This window comes from Coregonus clupeaformis, unplaced genomic scaffold (assembly GCF_020615455.1).
Source record: "Coregonus clupeaformis isolate EN_2021a unplaced genomic scaffold, ASM2061545v1 scaf3781, whole genome shotgun sequence".
NCBI lineage: Eukaryota > Metazoa > Chordata > Actinopteri > Salmoniformes > Salmonidae > Coregonus > Coregonus clupeaformis.
In genome coordinates this window covers 18353-29944 of record NW_025537235.1, presented here as the reverse complement: position 1 = coordinate 29944, position 11592 = coordinate 18353, and the positions used below count along the sequence as shown (strand labels likewise).

Sequence of the window (11592 nt, the reverse complement as noted above, 5' to 3'; positions counted from 1 at the left end):
CCTATGATGAAAAGTACAGGCCTCTCTCATCTTTTTAAGTGGGAGAACTTTCACAATTGGTGGCTGACTAAATACTTTTTTCCCCCACTGTACATATCTACCTCCATCACTCCAGTATCCCTGTCTCCTTACCCCTATACATATCTACCTCCATCACTCCAGTATCCCTGTCTCCTTACCCCTATACATATCTACCTCCATCACTCCAGTATCCCTGCACATGTTACTATGGCATTGGATCTGACTTTTTAAATATTTCCTGTAAATAGTATACTAACTTACTTTGTATATTTCATATTCTTGTTTCTGGTGTGTTTTTTTTCTAGTAATACGTTGTTATTGATTATTGCATTGTTGAGTTTTGAGTTTGCAAGAAAGGCATTTCACTGTACTTGTGCATGTGACATTAAAACTTGAAACGCGCACACACACACACACACACACACACAAACACACACACAAACACACACACACACACCTCTTTCTCCTCCTATAGCTTCCAGACCTGCTGTTGCAATAAAACAACACCTCCTGTAACCAGGGATTCTGTCTCCTAGCAACAGACCAAGTCCCCTCCCATTCACCTGTCCTGACCAGGGGAAGAGAGAGAGGGAGGAGGCTTTAAAGGGGGCCTACCTCTCACCAGTACGCCTTTCACCTATCAGCTCCTCTCATCTTCCAAAGGGATGCAAAACCTCTCCGGAGAGGAAGGAGGGAAGCAGCTGCTCACTATAGTCAGATCCTACTGCGACTCCCCTCAGCCTGTGGACTATTAAGTCTAGGTGGGTTAGGAAGGACAGGGTGAGGCCATGGCCAACTCAGCTCTGGAGATCATTGGTTTGTTGCTGTCTCTCATCGGTCTGATCGGGACGGCTGCCAGCACGGGGATGCCCATGTGGCGCGTGACGGCCTTCATCGGAGAGAACATCATCGTCTTCGAGACGCGCTACGAGGGTCTGTGGATGAACTGCTTCAGACAGGCCAACATCAGGATGCAGTGTAAGGTGTACGACTCCCTCCTGGCTCTGCCTCCAGACCTGCAGGCGGCCAGGGGGTCTGATGTGCTGTGCCTTGGCCCTGGGAGGGTAGGGCTGCTCATCTCTCTCCTGGGGTTACAGTGCACCGCCTGCATCCAGGACAACGACCGGGCCAAACGCACGGTGCTCATCATCGCCGGCAGCATGATCCTCGGGGCCTGCGTCTCGCGTCATCATCTCAGTCTCCTGGACGGGTCACGCCATCATCCGTGACTTCTACAACCCCCTGCTGATCGATGCCCAGCGCAGGGAGCTGGGAGAGGCTCTCTACATCGGATGGGTCTCCTCTGCCTTCCTCTTCGCGGCGGCTGCATGTTCTGCTGCTGTAACATCAAAGAGGATAAAGGCCAGACAGGTATATGTACTCCAGGAACAGCCCTAGTCAATACACGTCTTACCCCCTCAGCCACAGTACCAGCCACAGCCTCAACAACTACTGCAGCCCCAGTCTCTAGAGAGGCAGCCGTCCAATCACAGCTACCCGGCTCCAACCACCACCCCTCCAGGTACCCCTCGGTACGCAGCGCTGAGGCTTACCTCTGAACGTTGAGACTAAGGGAGGGGAAAGGGACTGGGTGTGAGGAACTGCAACGGACCTGACTGAGATGTGTTCTTATGGGTTTGAAAGAAGCATTTCATTTGTTAAAAAAAATTACATTTCAGCTTGAGTAAGAGACTAAATGATGGAATACATTTAACTGTGAAATCACAAAGAGAGGATTTGGAGGAACCCTTTAATCGTAAAAATTATCAAGATGCATTTCAGTTGAGAAAAAAACGTGTCTATTGGATTTGTTTGTAAGAAAGCTGTTTAAAGATATTAAATACACTTATAGTCGATGAACTGTGAACTCAGGAGAGGACTTTGAGTGACCCTTAATCCAAATAATCATCCTTTGTTTCAAGTTTTTATATGCTCATATTGTACTTTGTATTGGTGGGGTGCATAAGGACACGTTTTTATAATGACGTCCCTTAAGATGATTTGTGTGAATATACCTTGGTGTTGATGTTGTTGTGTGGAAAAGAATATGGCACCTCAACAAACCTGCCAAGAGAGGGCCGCCCACCAAAAGTCACAGACCAGGAAAGGAGGGCATTAATCAGAGAGGCAACAAAGAGACCAAAGATAACCCTGAAGGAGCTGCAAAGCTCCACAGCGGAAGATTGGAGTATCTGTCCATAGGACCACTTTAAGCCGTACACTCACAGAGCTGGGCTTTACTGAAGAGTGGCAAGAAAAAAGCCATTGCTTAAAGAAAATAATAAGCAAACATGTTTGGTGTTCGCCAAAAGGAATGTGTGAGACTACCCAAACATATGGAAGAAGGTACTCTGGTCAGATGAGATGAAAATTTAGCTTTTTGTCCATCAAGGAAACACTATGTCTGGCTACAAACTCAACACCTCTCATCACCCGAGAACACCATCCCCACAGTGAAGCATGGTGGTGGCAGCATCATGCTGTGGGGATGATTTTCATCGGCAGGGACTGGGAAACTGGTCAGAAATAAAGGAATGATGGATGGCGCTAAGTACAGGAAATTATTTAGGGAAACCTGTTTCAGTCTTCCAGAGATTTGAGACTGGGACGGAGGTACACCTTCCAGCAGGACAATGACCCTAAGCATACCGCTAAAGCAACACTCCGAGTGGTTTAAGGGAAACATTTAAATGTCTTGGAATGGCCTAGTCAAAGCCCAGACCTCAATCCAATTGAGAATCTGTGGTATGACTTAAAGATTGCTGTACACCAACGGAACCCATCCAACTTGAAGGAGCTGGAGTAGTTTTGCCTTGAAGAATGGGCCAAAATCCCAGTGGCTAGATGTGCCAAGCTTATAGAGACATACCCCAAGAGACTTGCAGCTGTAATTGCTGCAAGGCGACTCTACAAAGTATTGACTTTGGGGGGGGTGGTGAATAGTTATGTGCCGCTCAAGTTTTCTGTTTTTCTTTCTTGTTTGTTTCACAATAAAAAATATTTTGCATCTTCAAAGTGGTAAGCATGTTGTGTAAATCAAATGATACAAACCCCCAAAAAATCAATTTTAATTCCAGGCTGTAAGGCAACAAAATGGGAAAAATGCCAAGGGGGGTGAATACTTTCGCAAGTCACTGTATGATGAGAAAGCAGCCAAGTCGTACATGGGCTCGCCCACACAACGCCATACACATGGTCTGCGGTTGTGAAGCCAGTTGGACGTACTGCCAAATTCTCTAAAATGACATTGGCTTATGGTAGAGAAATTAACATTCAATTATCTGGCAACAGCTCTGGTGGACATTCCTGAAGTCAACATGCCAATTGCACGCTCCCTCAAAACTTGAGACATCTGTGGTATTGTATTGTGGGACAAAGCTGCACATTTTAGAGTGGCCTTTTATTGTCCCCAGCACAAGGTGCACCTGTGTAATGGTCATAATGTTTAATCAGCTTCTTGATATGCCACACCTGTCAGGTGGATGGATTATCTTGGCAAAGGAGAAATGCTCACTAACAGTGATGTGAACAAATTTGTGCACAAAATTTGAGATAAATACGCTTTTGTGCGTATGAAAAATGTCTGGAATCTTTCAGCTCATGAAAAATGGGACCAACACTTTACATGTTGCATTTATATTTTTGTTCAGTGTAAATCTTTTGAAGATTTGAAAATGAGGAGGAAATACTTGTTACCATTACTACAGGTTTATCTCTGATTATCCTAACTGAGAACCAGTCATTACTACAGGTTTTATCTCTGATCATCATGATGTCAGAGAATGGTTTATTCTCAACCAGTTCCTGTCCTCTCTCGTGGAGTATTGGGTTTTAGAATAATGGGTTTAGAATTTTGTGTTTAGAAGGTTGGGTATCTTTTGTTTTCAGTGGAAATGTACCTGAACGCAACAGCCCAAACCAGTCTGGTCCTAACTAACTCACACACACACACACAAACACACACACACACACACACACACACACACACACACACACACACACCATGATGCAAATCTATCTAGCCAGATAGTATCATGTCAGGGAAGACAGAAAGGAATGACTACAGAGCTCACAACTCCTGAGGCAACAGATGCAGACAGAACATACAGAACATACTGAACATACTGAACATACAGAACATACTGAACATACTGAACATACAGAACATACTGAACATACAGAACATACTGAACACACTGAACATACAGAACATACAGAACACACTGAACACACTGAACATCCAGAACATACTGAACATACTGAACATACAGAACATACTGAACATACAGAACATACAGAACATACTAGAACACACTGAACATCCAGAACATACAGAACATACTGAACACACTGAACATACAGAACATACAGAACATCCAGAACATCCAGAACATACTGAACATACTGAACATACAGAACATACTGAACATCCAGAACATACTGAACATCCTGAACACACTGAACATCCAGAACATACAGAACATCAGAACATACTGAACATACTGAACATACTGAACATACAAAACATACTGAACATACTGAACATACAGAACATACTGAACATACTGAACATACAAAACATACTGAACACACTGAACATACAGAACATACTGAACACACTGAACATACAGAACATACAGAACATACTGAACATACTGAACATACAGAACATACAGAACATACTGAACATACAGAACATACAGAACATACTGGAACACACTGAACATACAGAACATACAGAACATACTGAACATACGGAACATACAGAACATACAGAACATACTGAACATACAGAACATACTGAACATACAGAACATACAGAACATACTGAACATACTGAACATACTGAACACACTGAACATACAGAACATACAGAACATACTGAACACACTGAACATACAGAACATACAGAACATACTGAATATACTGAACATACAGAACATACTGAACATCCAGAACATACAGAACATACTGAACACACTGAACATACAGAACATACTGAACATCCAGAACATACTGAACATACTGAACACACTGAACATCCAGAACATACTGAACACAATGAACATACAGAACATACAGAACATACTGCACATACGAACATACTGAACATACTGAACATACAGAACATACTGAACATACTGAACATACAGAACATACTGAACACACTGAACATACAGAACATACTGAACACACTGAACATACTGAACATACAGAACATACTGAACATACTGAACATACTGAACATCCAGAACATACTGAACATACAGAACATACTGAACATCTAGAACATCCAGAACATACTGAACATACTGAACACACTGAACATCCAGAACATACTGAACACACTGAACATACAGAACATACAGAACATACTGAACATACTGAACATACTGAACACACTGAACATACAGAACATACAGAACATACTGAACACACTGAACATACTGAACATCCAGAACATACAGAACATACTGAACACACTGAACATACAGAACATACAGAACATCCAGAACATACAGAACATACTGAACATACTGAACATACAGAACATACTGAACATCCAGAACATACTGAACATACTGAACACACTGAACATCCAGAACATACTGAACACACTGAACATACAGAACATACAGAACATACTGAACATACTGAACATACAGAACATACTGAACACACTGAACATACAGAACATACAGAACATACTGAACACACTGAACATACAGAACATACAGAACATACTGAACATACTGAACATACAGAACATACTGAACATACAGAACATACAGAACATACTGAACACACTGAACATCCAGAACATACTGAACATACTGAACATACTGAACATACTGAACACACTGAACATACGGAACATACTGAACATACTGAACATACAGAACATACTGAACATACAGAACATACAGAACATACTGAACATAGAACATACTGAACATACAGAACATACTGAACATATTTGCACTGCCCCCACCCCATCCTTTTACGCTGCTGCTACTCTGTTGCAATTATTTATGCATAGTCACTTTAACTCTACCCACATGTAGATATTACCTCAACTACCTCAACTAGCCGGTGCCCCTTTATTGACTCTGCACCGGTAACCCCCTGTATATATAGCCTCCCTACTGTTATTTTATTTTACTTCTGCTCTTTTTTTCTCAACACTATTTTTGTTGTTGTTTTATTTTACTTTTTATAAAAAATAAATAAATGCACTGTTGATTAAGGGCTGTAAGTAAGCATTTGCACCTGTTGTATTCGCGCATGTGTCTAATGACGTTTGATTTGATTTGATTTGATACCCACAACCAGAGTACAGAGGTAGGAGTAGAGGAAGAGGGAAGCTGGGGTAATAGATGATGTAATTCAGGAAGTTAATTGAAACTTAATTCATGAATTGTATTCAAATACAAACTGTGTAGTTGTAAACTTTTCAAATCTGAGGTGCTGAAGTGTTTTGTTTTTGGGTCAGCAGACTCCTCCCCTAAAAACTCTATCAGTCAGCAAGATCAGTCGTTTTCCCAGAATCCCTTGTAAAACAGGATCCAGTCAGGAGATTAAACTGAGCCCGAATAGACGGTGTGTGTCAGCCATGGCAGCTACACACACACACACAGACATACACACACGCACATACACACAATCACAGACATACACACACGCACGCACATACACACACACTTCAAGATGGCTCCGTACTGGATGGCCTCCATTTCAATCTCTGACCCAACTTTGCTATTTTATGATTATTTTTGTTGTTTATTTTTACTTTATTGTCACAAAAATATATCCGCTATTATCTTACAACCGACAAGAACTCTTGAACATCAGATCGGCAGTTACTCAGTTACCCAATTCGGCTTCTCACTTCGACTCATCTGTCCTTGTCACGGTTTCGATTACTACGGAGATTTATCCGGGGTTTTGGACAGTGGCAGCTCCCATAACGTCTCTTCTGAAGGGGGGTCCGCGCGCTTGCAATGGTCTGCTGAGGCGGACAGGGCATTTGGGAGACTGAAGGACCTGTTTTACTTCGGCTCGGTGCTGGCGCATCCGGACCCCGCTTTACCATTTCAGGTAGAGGGTGGAGCCACGTCAGCGGTTTGGTGCCGTACTATCGCAACGGTCCGCACGCCACCTAAACTCCGCCCCTGTGCTTTTTGCTCGAAGAAGCTCAGCCCAGCGGAGCGAAAGTATGACGACTGGGGACAGGGAGCTGTTAGCTCGTGGTACAGGCCCTAAAGGTGTGGGAGGCATTGGCTTGAGGGGCTCAACACCCTTTTCTCATTTTGACTGACCACCGTAACCTGGAGTACATCCGGGCAGCTAGGAGATTGAACCCTCGTCAGGCTCAGTGGAACATGTTTCTAGCCCGGTTCGTATTTAAAATCACGTACATCCCTGGGTCCTAGAACGGTAAGGCAGACGCCCTGTCCCGGCGGTATGACACAGAGGAGAGGTCCGTTGAGCCCACTCCCATACTGCCGGAGTCTTGTCTGGTGGCACCGGTAGTGTGGGAGGTCGATACGAAAATCGAGCGGGCGTTATGTACCGACCCTAGTCCTCCACAGTGTCCTGTGGGTGGACGTCACGTTCGCTCGAGGTTCGGGATCGACTGATTTATTGGGCTCACGCGTCCCCCTCCTCTGGACATCCAGGTATTGGCCGGACAGTGCACTGCCTTAGCGCTAGGTACTGGTGGCCAACGTTGCTAGGATGTGAGGGTTTATGTTGTCTCCTCCTGCTCGGTGTGCGCCCAGTGTAAGGCGCCTAGACACCTGCCCAAGGGAAGTTACAACCCCTGCCCGTTCCCTAACGACCTAGTTTCACCTCTCGGTGGATTTCGTTACAGACCTTCCCCCTCTCAGGGGAATACCACTATACTGGTCGTTGTGGATCGGTTTCTCTAAGGCCTGTCGTCTCCTCCCAATGCCGGGTCTCCCTACTGCCCTACACGGACCGCTGAGGCACTATTCACCCACGTCTTTCGGCACTACGGGTACCCGAGGATATAGTGTCTGATCGAGGTCTCCAGTTCACCTCCAGAGACTGGAGGGCGTTCATGGAGCGCTTGGGGGTCTCGGGTGAGCCTTACCTCGGGGTACCACCCGAGAGCAATGGGCAGGTAGAACGAGTGAACCAGGATGTGGGTAGGTTTCTGAGATCGTATTGCCAGGGCCGGCCGGAGGAGTGGGCGAGGGTATATCCCCTGGGCAGAGATGGCACAGAACTCTCTCCGCCACTCCTCCACCAACCTAACCCTTTCATGTGTGTTAGGGTACCAGCCGGTTCTGGAACCACTGGCATCAGAGCAGATCGAGGCCCTGCGGTGGATGAGTGGGTGCCGGCGGAGGAGACGTGGAACGCTGCACACGTCCATCTGCAGCGGGCCATCCATCGACAAAGGCGGCGCCGATCTCCACCGCAGTAGGGTCCGGTGCACGCACCTGGAGATCGAGTCTGGCTCTCGACCAGAAACCTGCCCCTCCGCCTGCCCTGCCGGGAAGCTGGGTCGGCGGTTTGTGGGGCCTTTTAAAGTCCTGAGGAGACTGAACGAGGTGTGTTACAGGTTACAACTGCTCAGTGATTATCACGTTAACCCCTCGTTCCCATGTGTCTCTTCTCAGGCCGGTGGTAGCTGGTCCACTCCAGGACTGTGAGATTGAGAGACTCCTCCGCCTCCCACTGGACATCGAGGGGCTCCGGCGTACACAGTTTGGTCCATCTTGGATTCGAGACGTCGGATGGGGGGTCTCCAATATCTCGTGGAGTGGGAGGGGTACGGCCCGGAGGAACGGTGCTGGGTGCCGAGGAGGGACATCTTAGACCCGTCTCTCTGACTGAGTTCCACCGTGGTCATCCCACGCGCCCTGCTCCCGCGTCCTCCTGGTCGTCCCGAGGCCGGGGTCGGCGCCACGGCTGGGCCGCAGCGTTAAGGGGGTACTGTCACGGTTTCGGCCGAGGCTGCTCCTCCTCCTTGCTCGGGCAGGCTATGGTCGTCGTCCCAGAGTACTAGCTGCCACCGTTGTATGTTATCGATGTTTGTTTGGTTTTGTCTTCTTTGTACACCTGTTTCCTTTTAGTGTTAATTATGTCTCCTATAAGTTTCTCGTTTTGTTAGTTGTGTGTTGTGTGTAATTGTTCCGCCTGTCTTTTCGGTGTCGCTCGTTTTTGCTATTTGTATGTTCAGGACAGTCGCACTGTATTTCGTGTGCTATAGTATTTAGGTGTTTTCGCACTGCTGCGTAATCGTTTCAGCCTCCCGATTAGTTGAGGCCCAGTGTTATTATTTTTTCGTTTAGTAAAGTCCTGTTGGACGAGCTTCTGTGTTTGACTCCTACCACCACATCCACATCAGCCGTTCTGACAGTCCTGGGCTCTCTATAATTCTAACCCAATTTTCCGGCTACCCAAGAGGAAAAGCCGATGTTACAGAGGCAAGAGTGGGGATCCTGGGTGAGATTAAGGCAAAGGAAAACCGGCCACCTCTTCCCTCCATTCTCCTAGCTAATGTACTGTCACTTGATAATAAAATGGATGACCTCTGATCGCGGATTTGCTACCAAAGGGACTCTCGGAACTGCAATATTGTCTTTGCTTTTCAGAAACATGGCTCTCGGACAAGATACCCCCTCACGGCTATCCAACTCGATGGATTCTCCATTCTCCGGGCGGACAGGACAGTGGAGTCGGGAAATCGAGGGGGGAGGGGTTTGCCTCTTCACCAACTCCAACTGGTGTGCTAATTCCAGCGCGGTGGAAGTGTCTACCACTGCTCACCCGTCTTGAATACCTGATGGTCAAATGCAGACCCTTCTACCACCTCGAGGAGTTTTCAGCTGTTATCGTGACTGTTGTATACATTCCACCACAAGACAATAAATAGAACAAGCTGGCACTTAACGAACTGTACGAAGGCTATAAACAAGCGGAAACCTTAACGAACTGTACGAGGCTATAAAACAAGCAGAAACCTTAACGAACTGTACGAGGCTATAAACAAGCAGGAAACCTTAACGAACTGTACGAGGCTATAAACAAGCAGGAAACCTTAACGAACTGTACGAGGCTATAAACAAGCAGGAAACCTTACTTGAACTGTCACGCAGGGCTATAAACAAGCAGGAAACCTTAACGAACTGTACGAGGCTATAAACATCCAGAGGCTGCTTTTTTTGGTTGCCTGTGATTTTAATTCTGCGTCATTAAGTCACGTGACGCCAACTTCCATCAACACGTCTCCAATCAATCTTCTACCCACAAGCCCCTCCCTCAAAGCAGATCATGACTCCGTACTGTAACAGGAAGTACCCGTGACTCTCTCCGTTGAGAAATGGTCACCAATGGACTGCTTTGCTAGCGCTGATGGGAATATGTTTCGAGACTCCGCTGATAACACCGACGAGCTAACCACCTCCGTCACCGGCTTCGGTTAGGAAAAACGCATCGGCGACGTTGTCCCCACGGTGATGGTTTGCTGCTTCCCCAATAAAAAGCCCTGGGTTAACACCGAGTTGGCGCTAAACTAAAGAGCAGAGCTACCACACAGAGAGCTATTGCAGCCAACCCTGATGCTTCTGCCAAGACAGGATCAAGTACAAGAAGTCCCGCATGACCTCCAGCGAGAATCATCAAACAGCAAAAGGACAATATAGGAATCAGGTGGAATCATATTACACAGGCTCAGACGCCCCAGAGGCTACAGTCCATTCCGAGGTCGCAAAGAAGGTGCGACAGTGCCTCTTCTCCCGCTCAGGAGGTCTGAAAAGTTTGGCATGGGGCCCTCAAATCCTCAAAAAGTTCTACAGCTGTACCACTGAGAGCATATTGACCGGCTGCATCACTGCTTGGTATGGCAACAGCACCGCCCTCTATCGCATGGCCGCCTACAGAGGGTGGTGCGGACAGACCAGAACCTCACTGGGGCCGAGCTCCATGTCATCCAGGACCTCTGTATCAGGCGGTGTGAAAGAAGGCCCGGAGAATCGTCAAAGACTCCAACCACCCAAGCCATGGGACTATTTTCTCTGCTGCCTATGGTCAGCGGTACCGTGCATCACGTCTGACACCAACAGGCTCTAGAGACAGCTTCTATCCCCAAGACATAAGACTGATAAATAGACAAAATAATAAACAAAATAGCTACACAGACGATCTGAGTTATACCTTGTATCTTGGTATTGATGGGGGTGTATAAGGACACACTCACAAGGCCCTACACACTCTCACACACACTGTCACTCCAACACACACTCACTCACACATAATATACACCCCGCGCACCCACTCACATACAAGCTGATGCTACTCTGTTTATCGTATATATATTCTGTTGCCTAGTAACCTTACCCCCCTATACATATCTACCTCCATCACTCCAGTATCCCTGTCTCCTTACCCCCTATACATATCTACCTCCATCACTCCAGTATCCCTGTCTCCTTACCCCTATTCATATCTACCTCCATCACTCCAGTATCCCTGTCCCTTACCCCTATTCTATATCTACCTCCCATCACTCCAGTATCCCTGTCTCCTTACTCCCTATAC

General features: G+C 46.4%; 1 pseudogene; it reads left to right on the top strand.

Annotated features, from left to right (window-relative positions):
• Nucleotides 1-751: 751 nt before the first annotated feature.
• LOC123490382 lies at nt 752-1580 on the top strand (annotated as a pseudogene).
• Nucleotides 1581-11592: the final 10012 nt, after the last annotated feature.